General features: G+C 36.3%; 1 pseudogene; it reads right to left on the bottom strand.

The window, feature by feature from the left end:
- Positions 1 to 17,032: 17,032 nt before the first annotated feature.
- The window catches only part of LOC101629817, a 154,973-nt pseudogene continuing 150,303 nt past the window's right edge, over positions 17,033 to 21,702 (bottom strand).

Here is a 21,702-nt window from a genome sequence, read left to right on the forward strand (position 1 = left end):
TCATTTACTCCTCACAATTCCTTCAGCTGATTGGATGAGACTACCAATATCATAGAATATAGTTTGTTTTACTCAAGTCAATATATTTAAATTTTAACCACATTTATCCATAAAACAGACCTTCACAGTAGCTACTGGGTTGGTTGGTGTTTGACCAAAGAACTAGTTATTATACTCCAGTCAGATTGACAGATAAAATTAAACATCAGAATGTATATCCTTATATTTATTTTAGATATAAAGATGTTGAGACTTAGAGGGGTATTTTTAGAGATTTACTAAGATAGTTATTAAGAATGTAGGGTTTGGGGTCAATTTATTTGTCTTAAATCCAGATTTTTTTTTTCTTTATTAACATCATGGTGGTATATTATAAATCCAGATATAGATTTTACTTTTTAAGTGTAATATTATTAATTGAGGATGCCAGATTGCAATTATTAATTCATCCATCCAGTAAATAGTCTTGAAAGTCTACTATACCTAGGACACCATGCCAGCGGTTGGAGGTAACAGTCAATTAAACAGGCAATAGCCCTGCCCCCCAAGGGGGAAAAAAGACAATAAACAAACATCAGAGACAACTGTATCAAATGCTACAAAAGACAAAGACAATGAAATCATGTAAAGAAGACAGATGTGATCTTTTGGTAGTATTTAAACAGTGAGCAGAATGAAGGGAGAGCATAAATCATTGAATGGACAGATAAAAATATTATTTTCAGTTAAAAGGAATATCAAGAGCAATGGCTTCGCAATTGGTAAAGGTTTGCTGTGCCTTAGGAACAGTAGGAAGCCAATGTAGTCGACAAGGAAAGACTGAAGTAGGTTTACAGAGTAATAGATTCACAGAACACAAACACAAAATAACTATTAACACTCTGTATTAAAGACACAGAGTGCTTGGTTCAGGAGCACCGAGAAAGGGAAGATGCTTGAAAAATGAATTCTAAGTAGCATATTTAAAATTAGCAAAAACAAACATGGAAAATGAGAATGATTTAAGTAAATGCACTAAATCTAGAGGGATATCAGATTCAAATGGAGTTAAGCATAATGGTTTCCCTGCAAAAGAGAATCTAGAAGGTGGAGAAGTGATGCTGCTGATTGGAGGTCAAAGAGGAGACCAAGTAAATGAGCATGTTTGCAGGCAGAATGTGTGTATTTAGGTGGGAGGCAAAACGTGTGAACTATTTAAAAGGAAGTTAATGGAGGACTCAAATATAGGCTTAAATGATGCTAAGGAGTAGTAGATCTGAAGGAAATGGGGGCTGGGGCAGTGGACATCAGCCACTGATGAAGAGTGAAGCTGTTACTCTTTGACACAGGAATCCTGCAAAGCGACAGAAATCTAAAACTTAACAGTAGATGACACCTTCGCCGTGCAATTTCAGCTGTGTCCCCTGCAAAAATGAACACCATCTGCCACGGAGGCGGAACAGTGGTGGATTGGAATAGCAGTCCAGACTCATTTTTGAACACTTGGCAATGACTTTAGATGGCAACGTGACTAAAGTTTGCAGGGATGGAAAAGCTTCCTGTACTAGCCAACTTATTGTACAATCTCAAACAGAAAACAAGCAAACAAACAAAGCCCTTGCCCAATTCTCAGGAGTTGCCCTGTGGTTTTATGCTAAGACAAAAATCTTTGAAACAATAACTTAATTTCCAAATAACATATTTCTAATACCCTTTTGGCAAGAATCTACCAAACAAAATTAATTAGTGGGTGGTAGGTGTGTTAGGATAATGGGGCATTTGGAGAGGAAGGCCTGACTCAGAATATTGGTAGCCACAATCTGGTTTATGGTGAGCTATTAAATAGGCCGATTTATTCTTTAGTATTTAGTTCTGGATTTGGAATATCCTACAACAGAACAAGCTATCATAAGTCATGCATTCACAATTCACTGGAGTTTCATGAAAACTGTTTGATCTTATTTCTTAAAGATAAACCCAAACAAGCTGATATATCCATTTAAGGCAAACAGATAACAGCAAAAATAGACTAAATATTTATTTTACTGCTTTCTCTTTTTTACAGGGATAAGCAAAACGTATTGGGGATGGGGGCTGAAAAGTGGACTTGTGTGAGACACACACCCTAGGCAGCCAACACTGTCTTGCTAAAACCCCTAAAGTGCCATTTAAGCAGAAGGAAAATTCTGCTTGTCTTAGAAACTACTCATCCATCCCTGGGGCTTAATTGTCCCAGGTGTTGTGGCCATCTGCCAGACTTATTTACAACAAATGTTTGCTTTAAAAACAGAATACTGAAATCTCGCAGCTTCCTTAGGACACAGGCAAAGAGCATATGGAATTAAAATTAAAGCTTGGATCTTATATCTACCACCACTCCTACGGTATCTACTATTCAAGGGACAAGAGAGATTGATTAGGCAGGTTGAGTTGATAGGATAAACTGAAAGCAGGCAAATGTTCCAAGGGTAGAGGGTGAAGAATTCACATGGAGACACTGGAAACTGAAAGCTTGGGAAACAATAAAATCCCCAGACAGAATTGTTCCTTCAACAATCGTGCTGAGAACTACTGGTCACTTAGGTTTATACTAGTAAACATTCCACAGACGAAAACAAGGAAGAGAGTAGAAAGATCATTAATGAGTAAAAACACACAGTTTTTAAATCACATAAGATCTCATAAAATGTGAGTGTTTAGGATATTGTGCTACAGGGCTTTTCCTCCAGGAGTGTAAATGCCTGCAACATAATTAACAAAAGCTGTCATTTCAGCAAAGAATAGGGCAAGCGGTCATTCGTGAATAAGCAATTTTAGAATCAATTTTAATCTGCTTTAATAGTTATGATAATAAATGCAAGCCCAGATATTTTCTGTACTCTGTTAAAAAAAATCTCTCATGGTTTGAAAAAGAAAAGAGATGGAAAAGAAAATTAAGAAATACTTAAAATACAAATTAATAAATTAATCAGATTAAGGTTAAAAATCTGACTAATTCAATTAAGCAACTAGGTGGTAAACAACGTGACCAAACCCTGGCACTTTAGCACCAAACATTTCCAAAGGAGAGCTGACTTTTATTTGTTTCTCTATTCTGATATCCTCCTTAAGCAGCACCCTCCTCTTTCTCCACCTGAAAACTGAAGACACAGTCTAGTTCAACGCCGGTGCTACTTGACCTTCTCAGTATTTCTATTTCTTGCTCTGCATGAACATTTTAAATTTCTGCCTTCTGCTCCAAGTTACTTAAAACACAAGCAATCCGTGCTCTCACCTCCATTTTTACATGACCTTCATAATATGCCAAATTCTAACTTGATGAACGGAGAGGGGAGAAGTTCCCCTAGTAGCTCCCAATTTTGTCGAATTTGTGGATACTGATAGCTCCACTGTGCGAGTAAGAGCTCCTTGTCCTCTCCCTCCAGCACATACATTCTCAGCTCATGAATTTGTATTGATTATTGGTCTTCATTTTGTTGTTGATCAGTTGACTCCAATCTCTCTTAGCTATAGCAAAAAGACCTTGCAAGGCAGCTTTCTGCTACAATTTTAGAGCATCTCTTAAGAGTGCCCCTCCGTTAATTTCACACTGGTAACTACAAGCAGCGCATCCTTGTTCAGGGAAACAGTGCTTAGGGTTGCCTAGGAAAATGGCCTGTTGGGAACGACAAGGTGTGACCCAACCTACCCACATCTCTCTGTCTGTCTTTGTGTTTTGTCTTTATAGCCATAAAATTTCTCTAAAGATTTTAAAGACAAAAAATGATCAAATGGAAAACATTCTCCTATATTACGTGGAGACTGTAAGTTTCAAATGAAACAAGGTGCCTAATTTCAGAGGAGCATAAAATCTAGTTGGTATAAAGACAGATGTGTACACAATTACTTCAGGGAGTAAAGGAAGGATATTAGAAAGCAATGATGGACTTAAAATTAATTCATTTCAGGGCCCTCCCTGGTGGCGCAGCCCTGTAAGCTAGCCACAACCGCTGCACTGCGAGTTCGATCCCTGGCCCTGGAGGTAATCCATAGTGTGCGGCAGCCCTCTCCTGGCCCACCCCCTGCTCCCCTCAGCAATGTACTCCGTCCATCTGCCTGTTCTGCTCCCCACTCTGTCTCTGGTGAAGCCTCTCACTGCTCCTGCAGTGAGGCCTGTACCCTCTTTCTGTATGCATAAATAAATAAAAATCTTTAAAAAAAATCCATTTCAGTTGTCCTATTGAAATATTGTGGGGGTATATATTCAGCACTATAAAATTTACACACAATACATGATAGCAATACTTGGCATTCACATTGTACACTTTTCTTTGAGACAATAGCACAGATGCAAACATTGCATTAGCATATAATTTATGCCAATAACATAACAAATATTAAAAATCTAATTTGGATCTGGGGGCGACAGTACACCTATCATTTCTTCCGAGAAATTTTGAACTTGAATATCAAGAGAATATAGTGTCAGTGAATATAAGGAGAAATACACAAACATTATAACCTTCAAATACAGGGATATTATTATTTAAATACCATACTAGAAGTGATAGCTCCAGATGGGTGATGGAGTATTCCAAAGTAACAGTTATAAGACCGAACACTGATTTCAATTCAAATAATCCCACTCAAATTATATCCTTAAACAGCTCCTTTAAGTTCTATATCGAAATGTTTTGTGGTGGCCAGTTCCCATTCCATCACATCTGCTCCTGTCTGCACCAGTCTCAACAGGCATCTTAGGAATAATATCATATCTCTTCCTCATGTGTGAATACTGAGAACCCCAACTTGCAGCATTTTGAGAGTTCCTTTACAATTCTAAGGATAAGAATTATTTTGTCAATATATCCTCTTCCCCAGCCTCATGGTAAAGTAGCCTCCCAGATTTGTCATTCCTGTAGTGCTAGATTTGAAAAGCACTGCCATACAGGAGTCCTATTCTGTGTGCCTTATTTTTATGTTAGACTATTTGAAAGTTGACAGTGACCCAGATATGCCATGTGCTAGGTTTTGAATGGTTGGCCTTATTAATCTAGAGAAAGGACAAAGTATTTAGGGGATAGCAAGGTGGTCATTGGCTGTCTGTATCATGCAGTTGGACTCTACTGGCTATGGAACTCTGGGAGTAAACAGATTTGTTTAAAGTGATAAATAGTATTTTGATACATTTCATAACATATGTGATAAATCTTGGTAATGTATTTTAGGGTCCCAAATATGTTGCTATAATATAAAACCTAATTTTCATTTGTGAGTCTAACTCTGAAAACATTCCCTGAGAAGACATCAGTTTACATTCCTAGCATACTATTTAGAGATCCTTTTCAATTTATAAATATATTTCCCTTTCTTCAAAAAACATAAGATTTTATTGTCATATAAATCCAAAAATAAATAAGCTAATCACTGCAACAATACCATTAGCTTTATATTAATTATTTTCATATATGCTTTTGAAACTTTTATAGATCAAATATATATTCAAAATATATCTTTTAAAGATTTATTTATTTATACATACAGAGCTGGGGTACAGGCCAGAGGTGAAGGGTGGTGAGAGGATTTACCAGAGACACAGTGGGCAGCAGAACAGACCGACTGACAAAGTACACTGCTGAGGGGAGCAGCGGTTGGGCCAGGAGAGGTCTGTCATGCCACATGGATCAACTCCGGGGTGGGGGTCGAACTCCTGCTGGATTTACTTCTTAGTGCTGTGCTTTAACCCGCTGTGCCACAGGGGAGACCCCTCAAAATAATTTTTTGCCAAGTTCACATACTACCATAAGTATGAAATAAGTATTGCCTATTCTACTGCTACAAGAGATTTATAAGATTAAATACCATTATCAATGTATATATAATAATTTAAATAATGTTTACCTCAGGATCTCACACTTTACATAAGGAAGTACCAATATATGCATAGTAGGATCATATTTTCTTTCAAAAATCAAGATAAAATTCCTGTTTTTTTCCCAAAGTGATGTTGGCCCTGATTCTGTCCTACTTTTTGTAGGAGGAGGACAGCTTAGAATCCCTACCTATTAATTCTTAGATCTGTTTTGTGGATACAGCCTGTGAGAATGCAACCAGGTATTTTTCAAGGAAAAGTGTGATGGTTGTGTCATCACTAAAAATGTACAACAAATATACCATATATAAACAACCTAAAAAGGCATCCTATATTTATATCTGACTTGATGTGCAACCTGCATCAACAGTTCTGTTTATCTTGGGAACACGCACCTATTATAAAAAATCCTCTTTAATGAATTCATTTCTGGCTCTACAGACTCAGGTAGATATCTGAGGGAACATGGCTTCATGAAAACAAATACAGCCACTATCAACTTGCAGTGTGATGTATTTCACAGTGGCAAATGATTTAGTTACTCCTTTAGCAGGTGTTCAGAAAGAAAACTAAATTTACAACATTAGCAGCCAAATCATCTCTTTCTCGAGCCCCATGGTATGCCCATGATAATTGAAACCCTACAAATAATTCAGGCTCGATCTGCTACAATGGCAGCCAGGATTCAATTTAGCAATATTCCAGGGAGCTAAGGGAAGTCAGAGCTCTCCGTTAGCAGTGCAGGGATCAGGTCCTTTGCTGGCAGCAGCAGATGACTTAATTCCCGTCCAATGTGCACACCTGCTACATATCAAGGCACAAATTATTGCTTTTTGGAAACCTTTGCCAAAAAATCTTTGCCTTGACTGTTTTGCCATGCTTTGTTAGCATTTTAATACGGACTTCATTATTCCCTGCATTGATTTCTTCAGTTGTATACATAGAACATGTGGTGATGAGCTTGTTTTCAACATGGTTGTGTGATGATAGATGGTTTTAAAGATAAGGATTACTAAAGATATGTATTGTTTTGGTTCTGATGTAACCTGCCCATTCTTCTGTCCCTATTCCAAATAACTGGGGCTGGATTTATGTAGTCAAGCTCTATGGAGCATAAAGTTTTAGAAAGAAAAATACTGAACTTCTAGAGTTAAATCCATCTATGGTACTGTAAAACAAAGTTTCACAAAAGCTAAACAAGTCTATGAAAAGCTGCACATGTCTATGAAACATTAGAAAATTAGAGAAAACCCATCAACTGTTCGAATGCCTCTTACACCTTAGATGGAAGTCATAGAAAAGGAGAAAAAAAAATCATAGGTAAGATATAGTCAGCACATTAAAGAGATGTGAGGTAAGATACACCACCTTCGGAACAAAATTGGTGAAAATCTTGTATTGAACATGTAAAATGTAAGAGAACGAAACAAATATTCTTGCTTAGCATAAAATTAAATAACCATTTCAATCTATAGTGGGATGGCGATGGGATCACAGGAGTCAAAGAGGTGACTGCAATTCTATCCAACTGGGGTGGAGAATGTTACAGCTAGGAGTGGATTTAGGAGAATTTTTAGGATAGTGAAACTACTTTCTGTGATACATGTCCTTATACATTTGTCCAGATCCATAATATATACCAGCAAGATTAAACCTTAATATAAACTATGGACTTCGGATCATAATAATGTGCTGGATAGCTCCTGGGGGGGAGGAAGCTACGCATGTATGAGGCCAGGGACAGGGAATCTGTGGGAAATTCCCATACCTTCCTCTGAATTTTGCTATGCATCCTAATCTGCTCTAAAAAAACAAAAAACAAAAAAAAACCAAGATTTATTAAAAACAAAAACATATCTTAAAAACATTTAAAAGGAACGGATAAAATCTGCCCTCAGCAAGGTAATCAATGATCTCTTTGGCACTAACTTCCAAAATTACTTTTAATTATTGTTTACTGAATTTTATTAAAGAGAACTTTCAAAAAAAAATTTCACATTTTAAAAGATAAGTGGAATTTTCTCTACCTACCCTTAAGTTATAGGATCTCCAGAGTTCTGATCTATCTCCTCCCACCCAAAAATTTTTCCATGTATTGCTAACACCCTAAGAGTTGCAATTACTCCCTAAATATTGATGACTCCCTATCCAAACGCCCAGCAAAAAACTTTACTTTGTCCAGACTGGTTTCTCATACTTATCATTAAATTGTTTCATTACAGTGTTTCACATGTGTCCATAACAACCATTTTTTTCATCGATGTCCAACTTGCTCCTCTGTGGTCCTCATCCTGATGAATGGTGTTGCTTCACTCCACTAGCTGCTAAAGATTCTGTGGCACACAAGACAGATGTTGTCTCCTCCCATGCTACAGTTTCAGTCCAACATTGTAAACAAAACTTTGTAAGAATAATAGCTACTAGTATAGTTTCAAAAGAAAAAAGCTCATACAGCATATAAAGGGACCTATAAAATCATTTGGGTGGGAGCAGGTCATCATGGACTCTCCCTCTTTCTTAGTCCCAACATTACTACCACTGCATAAAAATTACAGCTTCATCTACATTTAAGACCTTTTATTCCTTCTAATCTGACTAGCCCTACCAGTTCAGGTCACCATCAATTTTTACCTACATCACGACAAGCAACTCCTTAAAAAGTCTCTTTTCTTGTCTATTTTCTGTTTCAGAACATATAGTAGAAGCATGGAAAATAATCACTACTATTGCTATTACTTAGATATATAGAAAAACCTTTTTGTTGTTGTTGTTGTGATTTCTGATCAGAGAAACAGTCTAAGACATTTCTGTCATCTGATTAAATAACAGGTGAGTATACAGCAAATGGCCAGCTGTTGACAGATAGCCTGAGGAAGCATCTGTTTTGCAGTGTTAACAAGGCAGAGCACAACCTTCGCTGCCACACAAGCAAAAAGGAGAAATACTCAGCTGGCAGGAAGGCAACTTCATACACCCACAAACTTGTCACCTTATCTAAGTCTAATTAGAAACTTAAATCCAGAATAGCATGAAACAAATTAGATTTCCCCATCTAAAGATGTCACGGTTGTCTTGTATTTTAATAGAAGCAGCACAGAAGTTAGTTGTGAGATATATCGAAATAGAGGGAACACCTACAGTTTGCTATATCCAGGACTGCATGGAAGGAGCAGCTGCTTCTGTCTGCTCTAAATGTTCCCATTAAAGCCAGTGGCGCTCTCCAGTGCTGCTAGTAGTGCTCCCACACTCAAAAGACAGAGGCAGCTTGCCTCTCCGAGGAGGACCTCGTGTTGCAAATGGGACCTCGCACCCACTGGCCATGCTTCTCATGGGAAACTCACCATGCTAAGTCTGGCATTAGTAGATACAGGAATGTGTACAGGAACTGGCCCTGACATTCAGAGTTGCAATCGATGAGTTTAGAAGAACAGCTGGACAAAGTGGAGAGTAATGGCAACACAGGCTCCTTTTTCTTCAGGTGCTTTTTAAAAATCCCATGTCTTAGGGATGAGTGTTGTAAGTATATATGGCAAATACCACATTTATGTATACCACATGTGTGTACACGTATGTATACACATGTGTCTGTGTGTTCATAGTTAATCTTCAAAACAAGTTTTAAGCTGGGTATTTTAAACCAATTTTTACTAGTTTTAGATGGACTATTTTAAAGCAATAAATAATTTACCTAAGATCATGCAACTGGTAACTGGGGAGCAGGATTTGAAATGCCACCTTAGTTTACAGAGAGCAATCCTAAATACTGGATTTCACGGTGCTCTCCATTACAAATGACTCTTAGACATATCCCCTTGAGGACACACATCACAGCCAACATATACCAGACTAAACCTGTTTGTTTCTTTCCTCCAGATCTGGTCAAAATTTCTGTCACAATATATAGCAACATCATCCTATTTAGTTTTCCAAACCAGAAACCTAAGAAGTATAAATTCTAACTTCTTTTTACACCTTAACCATAAATCCATTCAAGTTAACATACCTACCTAATCTTTTATATCATTCCCTTCCCACAGTATTGCCAATCCATGTACAAATAATGTCTTTCTTTCTCCCCTGAGTGACTTTGATGACATTTCTACATCTGTGCCTTCAACCTCATCTTCCCTCCAAAACAAGGGTTTACCTTTTGTGCTGCCTAAATGATCTTAAAATATAAATATGGTCATACCACACTTTTGTTGAACTCCCTTTCCTTAAAGACATTTTAGCATCTATCAGATTCTTAAGAAGGCAATATCTGCCTGCATTTTACATTCAGATTCTTCTATCCTTTTGTTCTCTATCTGTAGTATTTCTAATTTTGCAATGTATCCTGTCCCTTCTTCTGTACACATATATTTTATATATATTTTTCCCTCTGACTGATGACATCTACCAATCTTTCTCAAACTAGTACTTATTTTCTCTTTAAGAATCTACTCCTTTGGGAAGTTTCTTTCTCATCTCACTTCCCAATGGCATAGTCCATACATTTTGGGCCTTAATTTCTTCTCTGCATTGTTCATACCATGAGTTTAACTGGGATTGCTGAGGTCTGGTGTAGTCAACTTGATATTGAGAATTGGAAAGTAAAACAATATAGCAAGACACCATTTAAAGGATATGTGATTTCTAGTCAGAAGCCCCCTTAATTGTTGTGATCTTAACTGTTATTTGAGCTACCAATTCACTTCCTCATTTATTAAAAGGTGAATGATAAATTGCAGTGATTAAAAATGGGTGATTAAAAATGGGTGAAAAATATGAATAAGCACTTCTCAAGAGAGACACACAGATGGCTAACAAGCATAAGAAAAGCTTCATCTCTTATTAGGGAAATGCAAATCAAAATCACATTAGCTGGTAAGCATGGAGCTTCCCTATGACCCAGCAATCCCACTCCTAGGTATCTACCCAAAAGACACAAAAACACTGATTGAAAAAGATACTTGTACCCCCATGTTTATTGCTGCTTTATTTACAATTGGAAAAACATGGAAGCAGCCCAAATGCCCAAAAGTAGATGACTGGATTAGAAAGATGTGGTACATATATACAATGGAATATTACTCAGCAACCAAAAAAGAGAAACACATGTCTTTTGCAGCAACTTGGATGGAGCTGGAAAAGATCATGCTTAGTGAGATAAGCCAGAAAGAGAAAGAAAAATACCGGATGGTTTCACTCATAGCAGGAGTATAATGGACCAGGCGAGAAAATAACAAAAATAATGAACAACCATAGACCAGAGACATTCTGTGGGGGTGGAGTGGGGAATGGGATCAAAAACGGGGCGGGGGAGAGAGGGAAATGCACGGGACTATGGTGGTGGCACAGGGGTGATTTGGTGATGGGAAACCCGTGGGGATTACAATTGAGATGAAAAAAAAATGTGAAAAATGATGTAAAAATAAACTTTTTAATAAAAAAAAATCACATAAGCTGGGCCCTCCTTGGTGGTGCAGTGGGTTAAAACACAGCACTAAGAAGTTAAAGCCACTTCAACATGAATTCAATCCCCACCCCGGAGGTGACCCACATGGCGACGCAGATCTCTCTTGACCTGCCCACAGCTCCCCTCAGCAGTGTACTTCATCAGTTGGCCTGTTCTGCTCCCTACTCTGTCTCTGATGAATCCTTTCACTGCCCCTGCATCTCTAGGCTGTACCCCAGTTCTGTATGCATAAATAAATATATCTTTTCCCAAAATCACATTAGGTATCACTTTGCACCTGTGCAAATGGATATTATTCAAAAGATAAGAAACAAGCAGTGGAAAGAACAGAAACTTCACAATGCTGGTAGAAGTATTATTGGGCTACCTGTTTGGGAAACTTGTCTGGAGATCTGTCCAAAAATTAAAAATAGAAATTTCCATGTAATCTGTCATCTCATTTCCAATAGCCAAGAACTGAAAACAAATGAGGAGCCTACTGACTGGGTAAAGAAAATACAGTATGTATGCACAGTGGAATTAATACTCAGCTATAAAAGAAACACATTCCTGCCATCTGTAACAATATGGATGGATCTAGAGGTATTATGCTTACTGAAATAAGACAGAGAAAGAGAGACACTAGATTGTTATTACTTATAATTGGTACTCAAAGAAACCAATCAAACCAAGGAAATAAACTTTTAGACAATAAAGCCAAATTAAAGGTTATAAAAAAGGAAAGGAGGTCTATATTCGGCAATGGGGATCAATTTTTTTGGTGACTATACAACTCGCTTTTAGTATTGAACTCACTGTAGTACATACAGATGTTGATTTTTATTATGTATACCTGAAACATGTTACAATGTACCATAATAGTACTTCAATAATTTAAAAATACCTGTAGAAAGAAGGTAAAATATAACTCAACATACAATGTATAAAATGCTACAAATATATCACTGTCACATAACCCTGAGATGTTTTGACATCTTGATCTGGTACCTTTTCCTTCACAGTCAGACCTAGCTTAGCAATGGCATGGAAAAAATTGCAGATTGGATAAAACAAATTTTTGGAACTGATAGTGAGAAAAATAAACTTGTTTTATCTTTTTTTTTCTTTTTTAAGATTTATTTATTTGTGTATACAGAACTGGGGTACAGGCCAGAGACTCAGGGGTGGTGAAAGACTTCACCAGAGACAGAGTGGGGAGCAGAACAAGCAGATTGACGAAGTACACTGCTGAGGGGAGCAGCGGGTGGGTCAGGAGAGGGCTGCCACACCATGTGGTCACCTCCGGGGCAGGCGGGAATCAAACTCATACGGAAGTGATTTCAGCTTCTTAGTGCAGTGCTTTAACCCGATGCGCCACCAGGGAGGGCCCAACTTGTTTTATCTTTGTACAGATGTTTTCATAAAAGTTTCCCTCAAAAGTGAAATGTGTACTGGAAGAAGCATGAAAACTTTAAAAGGAGCTTAACACATTGATTAAGCTCTTGAGAGTGAGAAGAGCTGAGAGAAAGGAATAATGAATTCAACAAGACCTACTAAAATATGTATTGATAGCTCGTTGGAGGTAGCATAATTCAAAAAAAAAAAAAAAGCAACTTGAATTTGAGGCTCTTTTTCAGCACCTGCCTTTGGCAAAGTTGAGAATTTGGCAGCTTGGTTTTAATTTTCTCTAAAACTATGCAGCCACTCTCACCACCTGGAAATCATCCCTTTATCTGAAGGTTATTGGAGTTTGCTTCCAGGTGTCTTCTTAGAACCAACATTCCTAAAATTTTCTCATTTTCTCTAACTGCCCCTTCTTATTCCCTCAGCTTTCTTTCTGTCTCGATGCTATTTTTAGCAAGTTATAAAACAAAAACTTATATCCATCACTTAAGGAAAACACCTGTTAGAAAGGCAACACCTGTTAGATTTTAGCAAACCCAATATGGGTAAGATACTTCTTGACTTTGGGCCTTTCCTGGTGGCACAGTGGGTTAAAGCACAGCACTGGGAGGCTAAAGCCACTTCAGCATGAGTTCGATCCCTGCCCGCCCCTAAGGTGATCCACATGGCACTACAGTCCTCTCTTGACCCGCTCACTGCTTCCCTCAGCCATATGCTTTGATGATTTGCCAGTTCTGCTCCCCACTCTGTCTCTGGCGAATCCTCTTACCGCCCCTGCACCTCTGGCCTGCCCTGCACCTCTGGCCTGCAGTTCTGTATGCATAAATAATAAATAAAATTTCTTAGAAAGCTTAGATAAGTTTAAATAAACACATAAATTGAACATGGTATATTTAATTAGAATCTAACAAATAATGATAAACATATGTATTAACATTTAATATAGCACCTATGCTAAATAGTACTCAATAGACTGGGATTATTATCTTTTTTGGGGGGGTAGTTGAGCAATCTTTTCCTTCTATATCAATTAATGCTTAATCATGGAAGGATATTATTATTTTTTAAATCTACAATCTAATTTATTTAAAAATATGATGTTCTTTTTCAAGCTTATGAAATGACTTTGTGTGTGTGTTAGAGTGAAAATGCTCTTTAGTAGACACATTATATTAAGTGACTTCTCCAAAAAAGAAAATAAATGCATTTTTTTAATGATCACACATTACAAAGTCTTCTGTATTTGTTCCAAAGAACTGTGAAACACCCATACCATGTAAACAATTCAGGTAGTATCTGTTGACATGCAGAAAATAAGTACCGAAATATTCAAATGCACAATTTCTTGTGACCTGTCCACATATCTGTAGTGTTTCACTGCCTTACAGAGAACGTATCAGTATGTCACAAGTTTATCAATGAGAACTACCCACATCTTATTTTGTATTGCTCGGGTTTCAGATTAATATTAATAGACATAATAGTAGGTAATATTTTTATCACTTTTTTCAAACTGTGAGGGAAATAAAAAATTTAATCCTAATTGTACCTACTTAAATATAATAATCTCTATATTAATATGATTCACTTGTATAACGTGAATCTACCTATTTGCTGAAGCAACTTGTATAGAATATATGCATTGTTTCTTCTACTGTCTTTTTCTAGGGTCATATTTCATAATATATTTGATTTATTGCACCTAAGTTTTCATAGAAAATATAAATCTATATGATATATTTCCCCAGTTATGTAATTAAGAGATAATTTTGCTATTGATAAACTTATACATAATTTTATGGATTCTTCATTATCCTCCTTAAAAATCAGGTAATATCTGCACATTCTTTCAATAATGGCATGAAGTCATTATGCTACATAATTACAGTTAATTACTTTATACAACTTCTAAAACTAACTGGGGAATGTTTAAACAAGTCTATGTTCTCTTAGTCTATGAACCTTTTCACCCAGCACTTTATTCTATACTACTGAGAAAGAATAAAGTACATTTATACACTAAACCTGATGAAAGTCTATATAAATTTGGACAAATAGAATTAAATGAAATAATTTGTTTTATGACTTAGAAAGTTTTATATCAGTTTAGGAACTGGTTAGAACTTAAGCAAAATGTTGTTATTCTCTAAGTCATGGGTATGAAAAAGATTATTCACTGATAAAGATCAACATGGAATATTAAAGCTGAAATGGAACTTGGAGTCTTCTAGAATAAAACAGTAAATTATTTTTATGAAAATCTTCCAACTGGTAATGAGCTGTTTTCTACACTATAATTGTTATAGACTCATTGCTTTCTGAGATGGTTGATTCCATTTGAAAATTATAATTGCACAATATCCTTCTTTAGGTTGAATCCAACATATTGTAATTTTAGAGACAAACTAAATGATATGATTCTACTTGCTAGGTATTAATGAATGAGGAAAACTTACTTTCAGCACAAAGTCAGATAATTGTTAGCTGCAGATTTGTTTATTGTGATTTTGTTAATTAATAAATACTCCTTCCTTATCTCGAAATATAATTTACCATTATAAAGACAGTCCACGGGTCATAAGCTTATTGACTCACATTGCAGAGAAATACATAAATTACATTTAAAATGTTAACACAATTATGAAATTAATAAATGTTAAAAGATGAACCTCAGGCCAATGAGGGGACAGTCATTTAGTAAATGGATTTGAAATATACAGCTAGCAATCTAGAAAAAAACTCAGTTTGGTTATTTGCATAAGATTATATATCAAATATACTGAATTTTAATTTAATTCACTCAAACATAAACACTAAACTTTAGCCAAATTATAAAATAGTCTACTATAAGAAATGTCTTAGACTAGACGTGAGAAATCACAGAGGAAATATCTATAGGTTTAAAGTTATAAAAAATACAAGTTACTGTTTGTAAAAACAAAAACTAGAATTAAAAGCCAAACATGGTTGAGAAACACTGGTAGGAAAAATTATTTCAAAAGATAAAAAGGCAAATACACAGATATTTTCCCAGCAACAGTAACACAATGAATAGGTAGAAAAATGTTTATTTTTGCAAGTAGTCATACACAAGTCAAAAGATATATAGTTGTCTACTAGTAATAATTACACAAAGAACCTATGATAGTGAGAGCTTTTACTGTACATTGTTATAATTCCTTTAAATTCATATTTGACATTATGGACCAAAACAATAAAATAGGATAATCATTGTTTTTAGATTTTTTAAAAAAATAATACAAATAAAAAATATATTTTGTGATGGTCATTAAAAGGATAAGTGAACTTTAAAGTTAAAACAACTTAAAACAATCTAAAATAAACCTGCATTAAAAGTAATTGTGAGCTGGTTATTATCATGATGCATAGTAGATTAAAAACAACTATAAAAAGATAAGAAACAATTATAAGCATTTACTAAGACCCGATTATATGGAAAATATTGTTCTAACTCATAGCAGTTCTAGGAGGATAACCAAATTTTAGAGAAGACTTCGAAATAGGCTTAAATAACTTATCCTAGAACATAAGAGATGGTAATTACAGACACTCTGACTCCAAGTGTTGAGGCTTTAATTGAAGTGACATTGTTTTTCATGCTCTGTATGATTTAAAGGCATCAGATCACAACTCTTCAAAGTCCATTACCACACAAAACCCACTGCTGAAGCACCCACACTTTTCCAACATAGCCCATGTGGCCTCCTCCCCTTTTGCTCTCCACCTCCTCTTCCTGCTCTGGCCTACTCAATATTAAAGCCAAATTTTCTATTTTTTTAGTTTTTTTTTTTTCCCTGGTGTTTTGTTCCTTTACATTCTCTATGAGTAACACCATCCAGCTTTGTCTTGCTCACTTTGGTTTATTGCAGTTGGCATAAAATGCTCCAGTCCCGGCCCTCTCTGGTGGCACAGTGGGTTAAAGCACTGCACTGAGAAGCTAAAGCCACTTCTGCATGAGTTCGATCCCCACCTGCCCCAGAAGTGACCACATGGCGTGGCAGACCTCTCCTGACCCGCCCACTGCTCCCCTCAGCAGTGTACTTCGTCAATCTGCTTGTTCTGCTCCCCACTCTGTCTCTGGTGAAGCCTCTCACCCACCCCTGAGCCTCTGGCCTATACCCCAGTTCTGTATGTACAAATAAAATAAAAATCTTTAAAAAAAAAAAATGTTCCAATCCCAACCATGCTAATACATGAGGGCTGAAGCTCTTGTGTTTTTCAAATACTTGCTGGAGATGGAAACCACTCCACTATATCATGATGCTGATCTACTTGGACACATCAGTTCCTTTCCTACTCACTTCACCGTCATAGGATCCCAGGAATCTCTGTTAGTCAGTTCATAATGAATGGAGAGCCCTCATCCGCCCTGACCCCTTGGTAAGGGTACCCATAAGCTTACATAAGTCACCACAAACATTGGAAATAATGTCCATCTTCAGATCTGGTGTGTGTATTTCCTTGTAGACTCTTAATTTCCTGCAGCTACTGGTTTGCTCTTGAGCAAATGGTCTCAGTGGGGGACTCCTCATCAGTTTCCAGTGTTTTCACAGAGGCTTAGAGCTCTGAAGCATAGTACTGAGCAAGTGTTTTTAATAAGCACCAAGTCACTGTCACCAGGTGACCAGATAAGCTTGACTTCAGTGCTGCTACAAGTTCCTTTTTGGTTTTTCTTTGGTAGGTGAAGGCAATACCCCATCTCGGTTCATTGCTCTGGTTGGTAATAACATAGATGATGGTATCCTTTGGTCTTAATGGCTGTTTAATGTTCAAAGCATCCTGTCCAACATTGAAGTTGTGCATGCTTTGACTTACCTGTATGATGGTGGAATGTAATCACTTTCCAAGCTAAGCTTGCACAGAATTTTGAGTACCAGACTTTACTCATTTTTAATTTCATTTTTTTCTAAATATTTATTTATTTATGCCTACAGAACTGAGGTACAGAATTGGAGTGAGAGGATTCACCAGGGGCAGAATGGGGAGCAGGACGGACAGATGTACTGAAATACACTGCTGACGGGAGCAGCGGGAAGGTCAGGAGAGGTCTGCCACATATGTGGGTCACCTCCCTGGCCGGGGATCAAATTCATGCTGCAGTGGCTGTGACAGCTTTATTGTGTTGCCCTTTAACCCACTATACCACCAGCGAGGGCCTTAATTACATATATTTAATGTGAGTAAAAATGAAATTCCTTCAAAACTTTTGTTATTTTACTGTATAAATCAACCTTATATAAGCTTATGCCCAGATTTTCAAGTTATGCCACTGGAGACTGTAGTAACTGTCTCAGGTTAGGCAAAGTGATGAAGGAAAACAATATATAAGAAACTGATGCACATGCATATGAACACAATATATAACAGAAAATGTATTATGGATGCAGGAGAAAATATCTTACTCCTCTGGCTTGTTCTTGCGCTGGGTGACTAATCAGAACAGCATCAAATGGATTAGCAAGGAAAAGACAATCAATTTAATGCTGCACATAAGGGAGCTACTATGATTATGCAAATCCTGACACTTGTCAGGGAGAAAAGGAATAGTTTGTTGAGGGGCCTGAGAGGAAAGGGGGAAACTTCATGTGACATGAAGGAATGCCTTCATCTTTATACATGACAAGAAAGGGAGGCGTTTATCTTTACTATGAGAGTGAGTACTCAGATAAAGAATTGATACATCTTTACCTGACGGATAGGCTCCTAATGACATTTTTTCAGGTCACTAAAATGGAGAGCATTGGTTTTTTCCTTGATCAGGAAAGGGCATGTATTATGGAGTGCCTCACTCTCTAACTAGATTAGGGAAGGGTGAAGGACTTAGATAGGTTAAAAGCATTTTGTGGTTTCAGTTCCTATGCGCAATCTTTAGTACATTTTGAACTAATTTTTTTGTTTATGAAGTTAATGAGTTTTGCTTTATTATTATTATTTTTTTTTGCATGTGGCTATCTATGTACCATGTACTAAAAAGGCTAAAAGGCTATCTTTTCTCCATTGTATGGATATAACTACTTTGCTGAAAATTACCCATATTTTTATGGATTAATCTCTGGGTTTTCAGTTCTGTTCCATTGGTCAGAGTTTCTGTTCCAGAACCAGTGGAGAAACTGTGGAGCATATATTCAATGAAATATTAGACAGCTGTCAAGAAAGATGAAATGATGTCATTTGGGACAAAAGGGATCTTGAATTGATTACATTGAGGGAAATCAGAAAAAAAGTGAAAGATTTCAAACAGTTTCACTTATATGCAAAATATAAACACCCCCCCAATTACATGCAAACAGTAAAATGAATAAAAATTTGAACTCAGCAAAAAGAAGATAATGACTACCAGATAGAATATGGGACATGCAACAAATTGGAGTGAGGTAGATGGGGTATGGGAATAAGTGGTTGGGTGGAGGGGTGTGTGTATATAAGATGAAGACAAAAGCTTCTCTTTAGCTCCCAGAGCAAAGCAGTCATTGCTTTTAGGTCAACATAATGTGCATACTGAATTGGGGCATTTTGAGGAGATCAATTATAAGAACCTTAAGGTAGTCTGACTCTAAAACCTCTTGGATCAGTGGAAGAAAACAGACTTTCCCATAAATGTTCTGGGAAATTATGCATACATATGGAAGACTGATGAAATTAAATGTTTACTTCACACTTTGCATACAAATCAGTACCATGTGGATTAAAGACCTAAATGTGAATGGCCCATGAGAATTACAGTAGTCATTAAGACTGGTGCAGAGAGAAAAAAAAAAAATGTGTCTTCATAAATTAGTCAAATTAGTCAACAGATTGTCCATCACCAAACAAGAACCCCAAAATTTCTCAAATCCAGATACTTAGAACTGAGTAGGTCATTTACAAAGACAATTGAGGAAATTCCTTAAAAGGATTTGTGAAACATAACCCAAGGCAAAGTGTGCCCACCGAATTCCTGAATATACTTTCAGAACTTATTTGGAGGACAAACTAATTGAACTTAATGTTCCTCTTTTCGCTGTAGAATCTTTCTTACAGATTTACAATGCAAATTAAAAAAAGACAGACAAAACATTTGTAGTCACAAAGTAAGTTTCCACAAAGGATGAGAAATTTCAAATATGATCATAGAATCAGAAGACTCCTTAAAGAGATTCCACTTCTGGCATGCAAAAAAAAAAAAAAATACTTAATATTTGAAATTCAAAGAACTTAGTGTTGAGATCCACTGTGATACTAATTCCACCATCCTGTTTGGAAGGACTCTCTAAATTAAGAGACTCAAAAGATCTTGATGGACATACTATTTCTGAGTTAAGCATTTTAGAAATTGACAGAGAAGAAATTTTGACTGGATACGAACAGGACTCACCTAAATTTTCCCAAGTTTGCAAGCTCCTCAGAATATTATAAGCAAATATTTTATCTATCTACCTAATCAATCAATCTTCCTATCTATAAATTCACAATATCATATATGTCACAATATTATATATATATATATTTTCACAATGTTATATGTGTGTGTGTGTGTGTGTGTATAAGTCACAATAGTTAGGGAAAATATCATGTCAGCAAATTCTTAGCATCAATTTGTAAGGTGGCAGCCAACAGAATAATATATATAGGATCTTGGATAATGTATAGTAGTTTAAAATGAGCCTTTAGAATGGATTGTACAATCTGTGGCATCATACTTCCAGATTAGTCAACATACAAAAATGATGAGTAAACCTTAAGCAGGTATCTCAAAAAAATTTTTTTTGCATAAATGTTCTGAAGAAAGTTGTAGTGTTACTCATTATTCTATAGTTTTATCTTTCCTGAACAAAGATTTCCTGGAAAAAACAACTAAGTCATATTGACACATCCTCTACCCCTCTGGGTTCTTCTAGATTGGTGAATAACCAAACAAGCATCAAGCAAATTGGCAAGAGAAAAAGCCAAAAAGAATGGAATGATAACTGGTATATATCCTGTATACATCAGTGCAACACAGCATGATTGAGTCACTTGTCTATGTGCTATTTTAAGTAGCTCAACTAAAACAAGAGAGGTTGGGGAGGCTAGAAGAGAGGATAGATCAGTTAGGGTGATTATGGGGAAGCCAAGAGGAGGGGAAAGTTTATTTTGATTATTTTTTACCTTCTCCAGTGAAAAGGGATAAGTAAATTAGGTCTTTCTGGCAGAGATCTTTACGGAGAAGCTTACTTAACATGAGCCAATTCCACCCAATCATCAGAACCTCTCCCATTAAAATAGCCTTTTGACAAAAGGACAAAGTTGAGTGGCAGACTCTTGCTCCCATACAATCACACTTACTCTTCAACCAAGAACAGACAAAAACAGACTCCTAAACTAAGAGTTATACATATGTGGTAAAATTACTAATGATACTAAATAACTAACTAGGACAATAAAGAAACCAGGGTGGAAATGGGATGATGTGGTAGGATCTTCACAAAAATGGTAATATTGTTCATGTTTTCTTTGTGTGTGGAAAATGAAGCTAAGAAAGAGAAGCAATATATTGTCAAGTTTAATTTGGTACAAAAAAACTGAAGAGCAGATGGAGATTACAATTCAAACTTCATATGAGATATATAATTTTTTAACTTAGAAGTAGCATATTAGTTCATTTAAATGTTTTTGCATAGTATGCATTCAGCAAATTATGTTAAATATAAGTACAGTTGAAATAACTGGTCCTGAAAATCTCTTAAAAATTAAAGACTATTGAACCCTTTTATTCTTTCAACATTTACTAAGAAGTAAAATTGCCAGACACTGCCAAATACTAGAGATGTTAAGAGATCCATACCTTTGTGTCTCTGCAATAAATCTATAGGACATGTTATTTTGCTAATTTTCTTAGTTGCTCCATTTCTTTTCTAGACTTAAGAGTAAATCTCCTCAGACCAGATTCCCAGGTCTGTTGAATGCTCCCTTTGAATTCAGTTGCCAAGATTTAAGGTTCAGCAATTATGAGTAATAGTGGATACAAAATGTCTAACAGCTATACATTTTG

This window comes from Condylura cristata, unplaced genomic scaffold, assembly GCF_000260355.1.
Source record: "Condylura cristata isolate star-nosed mole 26May11 unplaced genomic scaffold, ConCri1.0 scaffold00004, whole genome shotgun sequence".
Lineage (NCBI taxonomy): Eukaryota > Metazoa > Chordata > Mammalia > Eulipotyphla > Talpidae > Condylura > Condylura cristata.